The sequence below is a fragment of the Larus michahellis genome, chromosome 14 (genome assembly GCF_964199755.1).
Source record: "Larus michahellis chromosome 14, bLarMic1.1, whole genome shotgun sequence".
In the NCBI taxonomy this organism is placed as follows: Eukaryota; Metazoa; Chordata; class Aves; order Charadriiformes; family Laridae; genus Larus; species Larus michahellis.
The window spans coordinates 13976222-13988197 of record NC_133909.1 but is presented as its reverse complement, the minus strand read 5'-3'; positions in this window follow the sequence as shown (position 1 = coordinate 13988197).

The window sequence follows — 11976 nt, the reverse complement described above, 5'->3', positions numbered from 1 at the left end:
CAGAGATCTCGGCAAATTGCTCAGGCTGAAGCCTGTAAACACAGAAGGGCTCCAAAGTTAGATGCTTGGGGTCAAGCGTGTAAATTATGTTTTTCTTTTCAGTTGTAGTTTGTGGCTCTACCAGCGCCTTTCCAAAATCACCGCCTAAATGAGTGTCTCCATCGGGCAGGGACGAATGAAGTCAGGTAAACTCAAAAGCAGAGTGAAGCCTCGTTCAGAAAAACTGGATCAGGCATTTAAGTTTAATGAGGTTCAACAAACTTCTCATTTAAAATATATGTTTGTACCTCTGGGCTTTGGGGGTTTGGACAGAGTGGGGAAATGAGATGCTGAAACAGCAGGAGAGAAGCTATTTCCATAGCTTTTTAAACCTATCGAGCCTTAATTAATATTATTTATTTGTATTACGGTATTGCCTGGGAGAGCTGCTCATGGCTGGCTCTCCACGGCGAGGAGCAGGGCAAGGGCTGAACGGGCGGCAGCCGGGGCCGGGTTCCCACTCGGCACAGAAATATCCCAGTGCTCCCAGCACAGACGTGCAACAAGACAGCGTGAGTCGCGGTGGGTTCGGTGGGTTCTCAGCAGCCTCCGCCAGCAGAAAGGGGACACACAACTGCAGGGTTTTCCGTGGGCCGGGAGCCACCAGCCCTGCGGCAACCCTCCCGTCCCATTGATTGCGCGAGGTAACACTACGTTAACAGAATTTAGTAATAAAATCTCTCGCTCCTCTTCCTCCCCCCACATTTTTGCAAAGAAAACAGCCGTTTCTGTTTCTACTGCCCTGTGAAAAACAACTCGGGCTCCTAAAGGGTTACGGAGAAGCATCCAAGGCAGAGAATCATTTTCTGCCCAAGCTATCTTCTTTAGTTTAAAAATGTTCTCTATTCTTTTGGCATGCATGAAGTAGATTGTGGGAGAGCTAATATTATATTCCACTACTGAAAGCTGGTGGAGTATTTTACATTGATGTCTGGCTCTAGTGATTTTCTAAGGATTTTGAATTCATTAAATCCAACCATTGAATAATCTCCATTCGTGGCGGAAGGAAGGCAAAAGTGCTTACGCTCCTCAATAGCGAAAAAGCGTGTAGTCTTTTCTTAAACGTGAAAGCTATCCGACCCGCTGTATGTAGCGGAGGTTGCCCATCGTGTAACCTTTGATGTGCAGACTTTGCCTGCGACACAGCCCTATCGTCCTGCCGTGTAAAGCAGCCTTGGCAGGGTGTTTTGCGCTGCAGCAGCATCCTCCGTCCTCAGTCGGAATTAAGAGCCCATTGTTCCAAGCGCAGAGCAGAGACAGAAGCTCTGGGCAAAGAGAAGAGAAAGCCCCACGGCTTCTCCCTGCAGTTCAGCCCCCTGCCCCAGACGGCACCGTGCAAGGGCGAGTGCCCAAACCCATTTTTTACACTGGAGAAACGGAAGCTCGAGACAGAATTGTTTTGATTCGTGGATGATGATATTCAAAGCTTTAAATGAAACCCTGTGCCTGATCATTTTATTTCTAAACTGAGTAACAGTTACTTTGGAGATGAACCTTCGGCTTTAACTGAATTTAGTGAGAACTGTCACTAAGAGAATCCTGCCCCAGAGACACCACAGTATCAGAAGAAAACTGCAAGATGTTACCATTTAGCATTACTGCTTCTGCTGCTAAGTGTCAAATCGTTGACTTTAGTAGATTAGGCTTTAAAAAAAAAATAAAATCTATCCCTTAGAAAAATAACAGTAGAATTTCACTAAAATAAACTTTTGGAAATTGCTCAAGAAAAACTCAAGAGAGTTCTTTCTCAGAATGAAAACGATCACTTCAATTAAATAAAGCTTTTGATGTAGATACAGTCCAACCATCATCAAAGCCTGGAACAGACAGAGTTCATCCTCCCTTGTCCTTTCTCAGCTTTTATCTCTATGCACGTGAGAATAAATTTTAGCATCTAGGAATGTCCTAAAGCTGTAAGGACATCTATATAATTGACTATCGTCATCTCCTGTGGGTCTCGATATCTCTCCTATCTAATTTGATGCTGATATTAGGGAAAAAATAATCCTTAATAATTTCCTCCAGATTACGCTAGGTATGAAGAACTGGAGAAACGCCTCAGATGTTTTGTACCGTGTCAGATAATCTCCTTTTATACACAGGGCAGTGGTGGGATTCGATTCAACTCACCAGATTAGCAGCAGGGCTTCGCAAAGACCTCCAGCCCGAGCAAAGAACCTTGCAGAACACAGGACATGGCAGAAGGTATCAGTTCTATCACAGGTATATTTGAGAAGGAATAATGTTAAAGTTGCTCATGGAACTCTGTTTTCATATACCTTGGATCAGACCTTGCAGATTAGCGTGCTACCTACTGAAGTGCATTTGGAGACCTTTGCGGAGCTGGATCCAAATGACTCGCCAAGCTCATCAATTCCGTAGCAAAACAAAGGCTGAATTCACTTCCTCTGAGGATTGGTACAGCACCTGACCCACCGGCCCACCTGTTCCTTCTGTTACCGTTCGTCGTATATTGCAAGGACGTAGTGGCACCTCCAAGCACCCCACTCTGCGTCGAGGGTCTGCTTCCTCCAGCGAGGGCAGGCTGGCAGAGGAGCCACCATCACCTTTCAGGGAGCTGAGTCTAGAAAAAGGTGAACTTCAATTTTGTTTGGGGAGTTATAAGACTGAATTCGTTTTTTAGTCCTAGAAAAGATCATCTGAAGGCAGCATGAGTAGTTTCAGATTGTCCTCCAGAGCTGAAGAAATGCTCGTCTAAAGGAAAAATATCGTCATTCTCTCGCCACTTGAGGGACAACAGCTTGGCCTCGATTCTATTATTCCTTTTAATATATTAAATATTCTTTGGCTTAGTCACGGGAAGCAAAGCAACACAACTGCTTTCTAATAAATAAAATGTGCTCAGAAGCAATTCTGAAGCATTCCAGATAACTGCATTTCGGGTTTGCCGGGAAGCCAGATGCTGCTATTGGAAAAGTAGCTGCTGTGGTTTGTCATCTGAGCCTAGAAACTGATACCCAAGAATGATACGATGAGACAGACTCGATGATAGCGCTGCTCTTTCTATAAATGATTTGAAGAAAACATTTTTTCATCTCAAAAAAGTCTCTTTTGCTAGAGACTTGCACAGCAAACCAGAAAATTAAAAAGGATAGGCATGCTGTGTTTGAACAGGTCATCAAAACAACACGATATATGCAATTTATATATAGCAGCTCTCACGCATTTTACACTACATAGGCTGTGTTTTTCTCATCATACCGATAGGTATGAAACTCATTATCTTTTTCACAATGGAGAAACGGAATATTATTCCTTTACCTGCTTGATCATGTCAAATGTCAAAGCAAATTATGAATGCTTGTCCTTCAAATACTCATCCCTCCTGGTAAGATATTAAATATCAATAACGTTCACATTCAGCTACAGAATGAACTAATATTGCGCACATCTCACAGATCTAAAGTTCACCGTGCCCGTTACCTGTCATGCGATCTCATCCCTCAACTCCTACCTCTTGTCCATGTCCTAAGAGCTGGGAAATTCATTGCGCTGGTAAATGCCACATCAAAGATTATCTGGAGCATGAGTTGAAAGTGCGAGCGGGGGTTACGCACGAGTTTATGGTGTTAAAAAGGGAATAGGAGAAAGAACAAGGGGTTAATGGGACTGGAGCCTTGATTTTGCATCACGGTTCAAAGGCTTCAGAGAGGCAGTATCCTGATGAGACGCCACGGGAAGTTTGAGCACAAGAGACCTGCTGGAAGTGGAGTGAAAAAACTCATTATCTTTTTGACGGGGGAGAAGCAGATGCGCGACCGAGGGTTCATCCAGACAAGGCACTACTGGAACGAGCTGCGTTTGTTCTCAGGGCAGCGTCCAGAGGGAAATACAAATTCTCGTTGGGAATACCGTGCCATGAGGGAGGGGGGAAAAAAAGGAAAAAAAAAAAATGCCTGTGAGGTTTTGTCATGTCGTGTCATCAGCCAGTCCTAAGGAGTAATTACGCACCTGTAAGCAGCCCAGCAACAGGCTATTTGTGCTACACAAACACACGCACACGCAGCTACTCCACACAACCGCACGCGAGCTTCAGACAGACTAAAAGATGAATCGGGGAGTCGGGTGTCACCGTGATGGATCGCGCTTCTGAGGGTCCTCTCCAAGCTGGCGCCTGCGCATCCTGCTGCGCGCTGCCAGGACTCCTCAGCACCAACTCCTAATCGCTCCACAAAGAAACATTAGTCTCTTTAATGTCATTTAAAAAAAAAATAAAAAAATCTCCTCTTTCAAGCAAATGCTCCTTTCTCAGACCTAAGGGAGAAGGTGCTGTAGCGGAGCGGCACGGCGGGGCTCGCTGAAGTCGCACGGAGTGTAAAATGAGACGATCTGTGGGGGAGCTTGTTGCCTCTGAAACACCACATCATCCCCACACCCAGAGGATGGAGGAGACTTACCCCGGCCAGAGAAAGGGAAATTGCTCGCTGCACGCAGATTGCATTTTAACCTGAAAAGAAGGGCTTCAGTGGGAACGTGTTAGGAGGCAGATTGAGCAAAACAGGTTTTTAGGATAAGTCTTAAATACTTAAATCAATCGTGATAACTTGCGGCACTGAATTTATCTCCTAAGCTGCCTAAAGTAAATTCCTCAGATCCGTCCGAATAATTTTGAGCTGACAACGCAGCATTCGAGTAGGAAGGCTGTTGCCCAGTGAAAGGATTTTCTCATTAGAATTTCAGCCGATTATTCACCAGAGAGATGGTCTTTCAGGAGCACACCCTGGCAGCTCACTTGGAAAAGTTTTATAAACGCTCAGTCTACTAAGAAAGGAAATTGGAAGGTAAAATTAAAGCTAGCCATTACTTCTGAGAGGTCAGTGATAGACCAAGCATCCAAAACAAGGTTTATCTGATCTCCCCTGTGCTCCAGTTCATTTATTTCTACACGAGAGACTGGGAAATCCTCTTAGATAGGCCTGCTGCAGCAGTTGGAGCTGCAGTCGCTGGTGCTGAGGACACGTTACCCAAACAATGATCTTGATCAGATGCTAGTAACACTTACGGGTCCAGAGAGCCCTTTTTCTATGGAATTGCACCTGGGAGATGGATACTGAGCCAGACAAAGCTTTACTGCGGGACTCCTAGCTCCGCTGGGCTGAGCTTACCTAAACTGAGAGGCTTTAAGCCTCTGTCACGGATTTCTCGTGTCACTGCTCTTCGCCACTTTCAATACCATTAGTTTTTCAGATAGAGAGACCAGTGAGCGAGGGGGGACGGCAGGTGAGAAACAGGGAAACCCAAGGGGGAGTTTTGCCGTTGTCTCAACGAGAAGAGGAGCAGAACTTTAAACCCTCTCCCAATGCACGAGCTGACCGCGGCGGACTAAATGCTGGAAGAGCCCACACACCTCTTCCCGTTTAGCAACCGTGTACGTGAAACCCCGCTCCACAGACTATTATGTGACAGCAGCAGTGAGAAGGAGAGGAAGAAAAGCAATACTAACAGAACACCCTGACATAGTGTTTTAAATGAGCTGTAAATACGGCCAGCAGAGTGCCATAAAACCTTGCCATACACGTTGCAGTGGAACTGTAATTTGTGCTATCACTTTTTAAAGCTACACCAGTGCCTCGATGAAGTATTTTGTTTGGGCTGAGTAAATGGCAAATGGTGTATTTATTGATTTTTATCTCTCTTCACACCTCAAATGCTGCCTGTCTGCTCAAGGCCGGGTCACAGCACACTTATTCAGCAAACACCTATTCCGCAGCTAAACCGTAAACTCTTCGGGACAAAGACAGTATCTTTAATCAGCGTAAGGTTCCAAGGTTTTTCTCCTTCCCCCCCTTCTTTTTCCAAAGAGACCCAGTGGTGACCCCGGTGTAACACAGAGCTCTGAGGGAAATGCTGGCAGGACCAGTAATGCTTTACATCCCATTAATGCCATGGATAAAATTGTTTGAACTTGGTACGGTTTAAACTGAACTTTCTACACTCAACCTGGTGCTTAAGTACATCTAGCTGCTAACACCTGCAGGTTTTTCCCATGGTGGCGTGCGTTTTTTGGGGGGGGCAAATAGCTCTACAATAGACATTTAGCAGTAAACTGTAAATGTTGAAAAATTTCTAAGAGGGCTTTTGCTAGAGCAGCCAGTCTCCCGCAAATATGAACCAAATCAAAAGCAACGCAAAAGAAAAACCTCAACCTCCCTTGTACTTCTCAAAAAATAAGTCAGAAACACCTTGAAAGAATAAGATCACAAACCAACCTTCTCTGTTCACCCACCTAGAAACTCTTCTCAGGATGATGATTAGAAGAACACGGAGGAGATGAGCAGTATCCTGGACAGTCTGGTGGGACTCCGCAGTCCTTCAGTGGTCCTGCCAAGGTGGGCAGCACTGGTGCCAGCAGCATCCCTGCCACGGTGCATGGCGTGTGCCGGGGCTGGGCAGGACCCAGCCAAATGCTTCACTTATCTCAGGGGCTGACGACTTGTCATCAATTTGGGAAGTGCAGGAGTAGCTAGGGGTTATCTGAGGAGCCAGAGCACAGCGGAGACCCGTCCATGGGGATGGTTCGAGCATCCGTGGGGTGGAGTGCGCAAAACCACGTGCTTCCAGCCCTGGAGATCCTGCTTTAGTTTGCCCTTCCCAGATGTGCACAAGGCCAGTGCCAGGCTGTACCCATCAAAGCCACGATACCAGGTCGGTGCCGCGCTGGCACTAGGCTGCTCTCGAGGGCTGTTAAAGAGCATTCAGGAAACAGGAGGTTTTGCCCAAGAGAGCTCAAGTCTCATCCGCTGGATAGAAAAATGGCTTTTGGAGAAAGACGAGAAATTGCAGCAGCCAGAGTTGTGAAAAGCCTTGACAAAATATTTAACTCGGAGAAAAAGAGAACACTTGCCAATTGCTAGAGCCTTCCTAATTCAGGTTATTAGACAGTTACTGCCACTACTATTAAAAAGACACTATTTTGTGAGGGATCTATGCAGAGAAGGGCTGGAACACACCTACAGGTTTTCCACGTGCTTTTAGCTCTGCTAATGGAGAAAAAATTTTCCTCTCATAATAGACTCAATTGAATAATTATTCGACTCAATTAACAAATAAGTAATGTGCTATTTTGTGATGTATCCAGTAAATATATGCCTAGGAGATTCAATAGATAATTCTCCAGTTCTCTGTTTTAGGTTCTAGTTCTCTGTTTTAGGTTCATCTGTTTAGGTATGTTGATCCAGCTGAATTTATTTTTTTAAGCTATCTATGACGAAACCATTAAAGAATGAGGCTGAGGTATTAAAAAAAAAAAACAACCCCATGAAAAAAACCCCAAAAAACAACCAAAATGAATTAGCTTTCCACTAAGCTCCCCACGACAATGGTATCTCATGAGTAGTTCTACTGTAGTTTACTTAGTCGAGTGAAAAATAACAACAGCTTTTCTAGTTGTAAATAACCTCTTTTCTCATAGCAGAGACCCATTACAAGGTCAACATCTACTGTCAAACTTCTTCATTAGGCTCATTAAAACTGTCCTGTTGATTTTTTTTTTTTTTTGGCAGAAAATGCCTGCTTTTCTTGAAATTTGTTCATGTTCTTACAGAGAACTTGGGAATCCAAAATATGAACATCTGATCCTTCCCCACCCCATCCTTCTTCAGGTCCCATTTTTTTTTTTTTTTTTGCATTATTTAGGTGAATATGTCTAGCAAAAATGTTTTTGCCTTTTAACTGGAATTTTTACAATTTCCACAGGCAAGCATTCCAATAAGATCTCTATTAATACAACGGTTTCTAGGTAGCAAGGAAAAAAATCCCCACAGCATCTCTACTGAAAAAGCTGGCAGGTGTTGACTTCTTACCCATAACTGTAATGCCTCTATAAAAAGGAACATTCCAGTCTTACAAGCGTTAAAATGGAAAATAAATAGAAGTGGTGAATATGGCACGCCAAAGATTACGTGCGGGGGACCAGAAATTCAAATCCCCTCTCAGAGGGGACATTGTGGGGTAATGAGAAGATGCAGAAGCTCTTCAATCTCCAAAATCAGTCCCTCATGGAACATCACCGAGGCAGACAAACCAAACGGGGCAGCATGGGCGGAAAGGATTATTTAATGAGTATTGGCTGATGTGAGACACCCGCAGACACCCCAAACTGCAGCTTTGCAAAAGAAAGTGCCAGAAGCCATTCCCGTTCGGAATAAACTAATTACGTGTCGGGGGTTTTCTTCCTGTTTAGACAAACGATGCTGTTTTATTTACTGTTCTTCGCACTTACGCAGCCCCGTGGAGGTGGGAGAGGGGGCATGGGCTCCCTGGAGGGCAGCCGCGGTGCTGCGAGATGCGGGAGAGCACTGGGCAATGCCCACCTTGTGAGAGGGCTGTAAATGCAGGAAATACCGTGCAGACCTCTTGGGTTTTGGTAATGGGCTAGATGGGGCGGTCCAACATCATTGGCCCAAGATGATGCCTTAAAGGCCACTGAAAATACCGCGCACACAAAAGACTGGGGACACACCAGCTTTTGCCATCCTGCAAGAGCATCCTGGTGCCACAACGTGTGGGAACAGGTTGGGGGGACCACAGGGGCTCCCTCAGACCTCAGGTGAGCAGGGGGCTAAGGACAGGAGATCATGGTTACTAAATGCCTAAGCAAAACCAGCATAATTATCGTACAGAAAGCTGCCCTGCTGAGAATAAGGGAACAGCCAGGTCCAGGCTGCGCGCACGTACTCCTACCTTCTCTGGGCTTGGAGCCTGCAGGGTACCAGTTTTCCCCCCGCTTCTGTAGCGCGGCCAGCGCTCGTTCTCACAGTCCCAGCCCAGGGCTGGAGAAGAAACAGCATCCTGCTTCAGAGGAGGAAAGAAAAGTGAAGTGGATTCTACTCAGTTGCTAAAACCTTGGAGTAATTTGCACTGTTGTAATTCCAGCAGATGAGATAGCCAGAAAGATATATTTAATATTTCATTTTTTTCTGCTTTTTTTCTCCCCCAAGACATTTTTTCCTCAGTGGGGGAGAGTGCTAACAATGACTTCAATAGCAGAATGAAGTTTAAAGCCCAGATCTTTCCAATTCTGCTTATTCCTTTAAGCTATTCCAATCCCCTTTATGTTCTTTCTGCATACACACATCTGTCTTCTTCAAAGCCTTAACCATCGCTGACACACCTGACCTTTCCATCCAAGCGCAATGGTTGGATGCAAAGAAAAAACCCTTTACCTACAGCAAGTACCTCTTTGTTTTGCCGGTCCCACGCCTGAAAATTTTGCTGCTGCAGGAAGTAGAACAGCGAGCAACTATTGAAAAATGGAACTGTCATCTCTTCGAGAGAAATAACAGCTTATCTTTATTTTGTCAGACATGACTGTTAGTTATTAGAGTCTTAAGAAAATGCTACAAGAAGAATTAGGACAGTATTGTCGCAGAAATGTCAAGAGTTCAGAAATTAATTTGACAAGATCTGGGATATCTCAGATATCTAATTAAACTTTCTGAGACACTTCTGTTGTGTAAATACTGGCAAACTATTAAAATAAAGTGTCAGGTAAAGCTAGTTTCCATATTCAATTAATAGATGTTACACCCATTATTCTGATCAGACCCATTCAATTCATGCCAGTAAATATAATTGCATCTATTCGTGCACACAAAGTCCATCCATTTTTAACTCAAATATCTGAGAAACTTTCTATGCTTGTTAATACCACTATATTTTTTTGCTGGATCTTATATAAACATCCCTCTCCTCCACTTAGTGAATGAGACCAGCCGTTGCCGTACGGTAGAGCACATGCAGCTCTGTTTCGAAGGATTTAGAATAATTTCTGTAGGGGAAAAACTTGTTCCATAGATGAAGAGAATTTAGGCTAAGAGGAATTATGGCTAATAGATTCTGACCTCAACAGGCTATAATGCAGGCTGGCTTTGCACTCAGTAATATTTTCATCAAGCCCATATCTCATAGCTGTGCTAAATCATATCAATTCATCATTTAAAGAAGCCACTACATCCATTAGTAAATTGTTTCAATAGTTAATTATTAGCAGTATAAGAAGGATGTGGTTATCCCCAGCCCGAGTCTCCAGGGGCACTGTCAACACGTGGATTACGCTACTGCTGCGACTCCTATCCAGAGCCATCAGTTTAATGAAACACGAGGAACATTTTTGAACCCAAAGGTGCTGGCTCTGGTTAGCCAAGAGCTGGGTATTAGAGCTGCCAGTCTAGGCTCAGATGGAGGGTAAAGAGGGCTCGTGTGTGCAGGGGTAGCCACGGGGGAGCTGGCACAAGCCCATCCCCATTTGCCTCTTGTGCCCGAACGCTGATCTGCCACCGGGTTGGCCTTTCGGGCCGAGGATGGGGAGGCCGCGCATCCCCAGGGATCAGTACCAGTCGGCGTGTGGTTGCTAAGCGAGTTCATCAATACCAATTAATCCTGGAGGTGATGTCTCCTGCATACGAGCACGGCCAGGAGATGCAGGACGTGATTAATAACCCCACTTCAGTGGTAAAGGTGGCCGGCGCTTCCACCGGCGCTGAGGATGGAAGCAGAAAGTCACCAAGCCAGCTCGTTGCTGCCAGACGCAGACCCGCACAGGCATCTTCCGTGGATGCAGATGAGCTAAATTCAAGGAACAATACTCAGAAGATGCTCAGTACACTGAGTGTTTTTGTTTCACAGGGTACAATAAGAAATATCATAAATCAGTTGTTTCCATTATTTGCTGCAGTTTCTCTAACTGATCATTTGTCTTCCTAGCACTGGGGTTGGCTGGGAAGAGAGAGGAGCGTTTGCCATTACTGTTTCTGACAAGAACTCCAATAATTTAATTCGATTCCCCTCCCAAATAATTTTCTGATGCAAAGACATGAAAATTATTAGTTGAATTTCAAGCTCATTTTGTTCTTATCAAACTGAACAATGCTTATTTCTCAACTGGCATTTTGTCTCCTTCCACACCCTCAGTTCTTAACCCCACCATCTTTTTCCATCTCTTCTCCTTATCCAGTTAAGCTTTATTTTCAGATTGCTTGGCAGAAGACCCATCCGAGGGCAGTTGCCGCTGCAGGTCCTCTGGGGCCAGCGGTCACCTCTGCTCCAGCAGCCAAAGGGGCAACGTGCATCTCTCCAGCAGCATCCCCGGAGGACAAGCCACATGCCAGAATCTCCATCACCAAAATCAATGAGCCTTACCCTGGGCGTTCACACCGAGGGGGCAGGAACAACGTCTGTAGCTGAATAAAGGGAAGGTGCGGCCTGGTAGAATTATCTGAGACTAAAAAAAGAGAATGTAGGAAAAATACAATTATAAAAAAAAAATATTTAGAGTAAAGGGTGTTTTTGTAAAGGTTGTTTTTATGATTAAAAAAGGAAAACCCAAACCCCCACCAGCGTGATCGGTTCTGGAGGCAGGATAGGACAACATCAAATCCCATAAGCAATTTTCAGTGCTCTCTTATCAAGCACAGTCTGGCAAAATAACTCCCCGCCTCACGTAAAACAGCATCTCTGTTCCTGGGTAACCCCCAAACCCATGGCGAGTAACGAATAAGAAAACAACGGGCTGTTGTTTTACTTCCCATTCCCAAGGCTCACTCTGCTTTAGGCTCCATCATTTCGCAACTCGCCTGGTGTAACGCGATGTGGCAGAGCGGACCCTGGTCCAGGAGTGAACCCTGACGCAACGCGGAACGGATGCCTTGGACTCAAGCTGCTCCTTCCTTGCCTTTCCTACCTTTGATCCACATTTTCTGCTTGTGACGGGCTGTTAGATAAATATCAGTGACAAGGCTTAGTATGCATTTGTTTTTCTGCAGCTTGCTTTCCTTTTGTTCCGCTCTCCAAGCTGAGTGTCTTGTTGACAAATACACAGACTCCATTACCAGTTAATGGTTTTAGCCTGGTCTCCTCTACTGTCTTTACTCCCCAGTGCCAGTCCCACACATTAGCCTGGATAACATTCAAAGACAG